Source organism: Acomys minous (assembly GCF_964271855.1).
Source record: "Acomys minous genome assembly, chromosome: 14".
Taxonomy (NCBI): Eukaryota; Metazoa; Chordata; class Mammalia; order Rodentia; family Muridae; genus Acomys; species Acomys minous.
The window spans coordinates 16,145,434-16,150,109 of record NC_140496.1 but is presented as its reverse complement, the minus strand read 5'-3'; positions in this window follow the sequence as shown (position 1 = coordinate 16,150,109).

The window sequence follows — 4,676 nt, the reverse complement described above, 5'->3', positions numbered from 1 at the left end:
AGACGTTTAAACATTTAAAATTTTATTACTCTTTCTCTCTCTCTCCCTCAATTATCTGTCTGTCTGTCTGTCTATGTGTGTTTGAATGTAGGTGCTCATGTGGAGATCTGAAGACAACTTATAGGATTCAGTTGTCTCCTTCTATCATGTGATCCTGGAGATTGAACTCGGGTTGTCAGGCGTGGAAGCAAGTGTTCTTACCCACTGAGCCATCTCACTGGCTCTGTAAGACATTTACACAGTATGTGCACACACACACACACACACACACACACACACACACACGCACGCACGCACGCACACACATGAGTATATCTGTGTATGTGTATGTGCACGCGCATACATATATATGCATGCGTAAGTGTGAAAGTGCTTTGAATGGAGTGCAAAGAGTCCAGGGTCCTAGTTTCGAGGGCAGGCTCCTTGAATTTTTTTTAAAGCCCACAAAGCCTGTATGACCTTGGGATCCACCCCTCTCAGTATAATTATTTTACGTAAGCCTTTAATATTAGTTTCAGACAGATCATATGACCAGTGATGCCACTGTGCATCAATCTCGATCTTGAAGCCAGGAACCATAGATCTTCGCCTAGGTGCTGGCACTGAGGTACCCTTGATGCTGTGACAGCCACTCACCAGCCACAGAAGCCTCTTTTCACTGTGCTGTGCATTAAATGAAGATGCCAGCACATTTGATGTCTGATAAGAGACGTCTTCGGTTCCTTAGATGCCATGTGTTTCCTGTATCCTCTGCAGAGACTAAGAGCAGAAATAAGCTTTGTCATCTGGTCACGAGAAAGCCCAAACTCAGGGCCTATGATACTTTTTTTTCTTAACCCATTTATTATTATTTTTAAAATCATGTGTATGCATCTCTGTTTGTATATGGGTATGTGGACATGAGTACAGTTGGCTGCAGAGTCCAGAAGAGGAGGTCAGATTCCCGCAGAGTAAGAGGCAAGCTGCCTGACATGGGTGCTGGGAACTGAACTTGGATCTTCTGCAAGAGCTGCGGGTGCTTTAACCCTTAAGCCATCTCCACAGCTCTAGTTGAGTCGAGCCTGAGAAAGTGGCATGGGTTAGCCTTGTCTGAAGTGAAACACTGGCTGCCAATATTTTTTGAACAGCTTCAAGATGACCAGCCAGAATATAGGGAGAGGAGTTAGGGGTTAGGGGTATAATATTCAGAGCAGAAAGCTAGTGAGAAGGTCTCAGATTCTTCCTAGAGTGAGAAAATAGAGTGAAGAGTGTGGCTGGCAGGTTGGATATGGAGGAGGCACAAGTGGAACACCAAAATCAACATCACCGGAAGCGGAAAGATGGGATTTCTGTTTACTGAAATCGGGAAGCCCTCTGGGAGAGCAGCCATTGGAGAGGCATATGTATTCAATTTTCAGTTCAGGTCAGAGGGCTGACATGCCCTTTCCTTTCCTTTTGAGGTGGTGGTGGTGGTGGGGTTTCCCTGTGTTGCCCTGGCTGCCTTTTATCTCACAGACTCAAGTGATTGTTTCGCCTCAGACTGAGTAGCCGGGACTACGAGCACTTTGCCACCATGCTGACATAGCTAGAATTCTGATCAGAAATTAGGCATTTGTCAGCGTACGCATAGCATTAGTGCCACAGGATCGCCAAGGAATGAGGACATATATAAAATTTGAAAATGCCCTTGGACAAAACCCGGAGGCCCACAGTGTTCAGAGGCCTGAGCAGTAACACCCATGGAAAAGAGTGAGCAGCGCATGGGGGACAGACATGAATGTGGGTGATCTGGACTCTGGGTGAAATATACGACAAATGTCATGGTTAGAGCAGATTATTATGACAGGGATGAAGAGAAGAACGCCTTCTTATTTTAATCTTCCTCCAGCTTGGGATGAAATGCTCTCGCCTGTCTGACTTTGCAAAGTCTAGAATTTTTGGACTTTATTCTCTTTTATTCCTGCCTGCAAATGAAGATTCTTTTCAGAGCTGGTGTCTCCTGAAGTATGTTGTCAGATCTATCCAATAATAAGCCTCTACAGTTAACGCGATTGGACAAAAATTGTCTTTGAAAGACATCAGGTGCTAGCTGAGCTTGGTCGCTCATGCCTGTAATCCCAGGCTGAAACAGGAAGATTACTGTGGGGTTGAGGTCAAGCTGGGCTACAGAGTGAGTTCCAGGGTTAGCCCTGAGTAGAGCGAGACCCTGTAAATGGTCTAAGCTATGAAGCACAATTATTTTCTAACTGCATCACTGTGGTATAGCTTTCCGCTTCCCCGGGCTGCTGTGCAACTATCCATACCATTCACTCCAGTCAGATTTAGATGTTTACTTGGGACCCTTTGAGGACCAGTCACGTGCTAGACAGTCCCCAGATTCCAGTGGCCTAAGAGAACATGCATTTGTGGCTGGAGAGACGGCTCGAAAGTTAAGCACACTTGCCTCTTTTGCAGAAGACCCTGAGTTCTGTTCCTGGCATCCAGAGCAGGCAGCTCACAGCTGCCTGTAACTCCAGCTCCAGGGGGAAAAACCAAACACCTGCTAGTGGCTTCCGCAGACACCTGCCTTCAGGTGCACCACCCCCATAATTAAACAAAAAAAAAATCCTTAAAAAAAGAAGAACCATTTGTTTCTCCCTCATACAGGGCCCACTGTAGATGTATGAGGCTTCATCCTGGCTCCTCCACAGCTCAGGAGGAGGGGGGAAGGATGGAGGAAGGATGAGGGAAGGAGGGGGGGGAGGATGGGAAGGAGGGGGAAGGAGGGGAAAGGAGGGGAAAGGAGGGGGAAGAAGGGGGGAAGGATGGAGGAAGGATGAGGGAAGGAGAGGGGGGAGGATGGGAAGGAGGGGGAAGGAAGGGGAAGGAGGGGAAAGGAGGGGAGAAAGAGGGGGAAGGAGATGGAAAGGAGGGGGAAGAAGGGGGGAAGGAAGGGGAAAGTAGGACAAAGGACGGGGATAGGAGGGGGGAGGAGAAGGGGAGGAGGGGAGGGAGACTATGCTAAAGAGATGAGCATTAGTGGTTACCCTCTTCCATGAGGAGGTTACACACACAGTCATTCCAAATAAAGCCAGGTGGCCAAGCCCAGTTTCTAGGGAGTTGGAGGGGAAAGGGGAGAAAACAACCCTCGGTCAGTCCTCTCTGGAAACACCTTTACAGACATGCCCAGAGCTATGTTTCCTAGGTGACTTCTAATCCGGTCACATGGATAAGGAAACCGGCTGGATGAATTTACTCTTCGTTTTCTTCAAACTTTTTTTAGGATTAAGTTTTACTTTATATGTATAGGTGTTTCATCTGTATGTGTGTCTGGGTACTCCCTTCGTGTCCCCTGTCTCCAGAGGCCAGCAAAGCGTGCAGGATCCTGTTTACTAAGATCGGGAAGCCCTGTGGAAGAGCGGCTATTGGAGAGGCATATGTATTCAATTTTCAGTTCAGTTCAGAGGGCTGAGATGCCCATTTCCAGTCCAACTAGAAAAGTGTGACTTTTCCTTTCCTTTTGAGATGGGGGTCTCCCTGCGTTGCCCTGGCTGCTTTCTATCTCGGAGAAGGTTCTGTTCCCACTTTCCGTTTCCTATTCTACTGCCACGAGAGCATCCCTGCCACATGCTCCTGCCACCACAGACGGGGAATCACTGGGCTCTGCCTTTCTTGCTGTGGGGAACTGCAACGAGTTTGAAACCGTGATTCAAGGCTAATCTCTCCTGACTTCATCTGTTTGTGTCTGGGGTTTTTGGTCACTGTGACACAAAAGTAGATAATCAAGAAAGCCATTAGTAAGTGTCAACAGAACCTGTGTATGCTATGCGAGGGCAAGGTGGACCCTTGGTTGTTTTGAAGTAGCACCTAAGGATGATTTGACTTTTCCCTTCCCATACTCTTAATTTAACAAAGAGATTTACTTATTTATTTTTATGTGTATAGATATTTGCCTGCATGTGTGTCTATGCGCCACTTGTGTGCCTGGTGCCTGTGGAAGCCAGAAGGCACAAGATCCCCGAAACAGCAGTTACAGACGGTTGTGAGCTGCTATGTGGGTTTTGTGGGAATTGAACCTAGGACCCATGGAAGAGCATCTAGCACTCTAAGAGCACTAAAGCCATCTCTTCCTACCTTCTTAAAGATTTAAAAAAGATTATTTTGTTTTGTGTCTAGTATGTTTTACATGCATGCATGTATGTACGTGTAGCACATATGTGCAGTGTCTATGGAGGCCGGATGAGGGTTTCAGATCCACTGGGACTGTATTATAGTTCTGAGCCACACAGTGTGTGCGTTGGAAACCAAACTCAGGTCCCCTGTGAGAGCAGCAAGAGCTTTTAGCCTCCTGAGCCACCTCGCCAGCTCTCTCTTCCTGGAATTCTAACACACATTTGGTTACTTCAACAGAGCGGCTCGTTAGGACGGTTCTGATGCCATAAAGCAGTCAGTTAACCCCTCACACAAGCAGATCCACACACGATTGCTCTAACACGGGTCTGGATCATGTTGTTTGACATTAGCGACACGTTTGGTTTTCAGTGTTAGACAAGAGAACTTGCTCTTTATGCTGCAAGAGAAATGTTTTGGTCCATTCAGCCTGTTGTGGATTAACAGGGGCGTGGAATGCAGTAGCTGGTGGGAGAATGCTTCCTCAGAAGTCCGTGTTATTCAGGGTTCTCTGGAGCATAGCGTGACTCTCTTTCTCTCTATATATA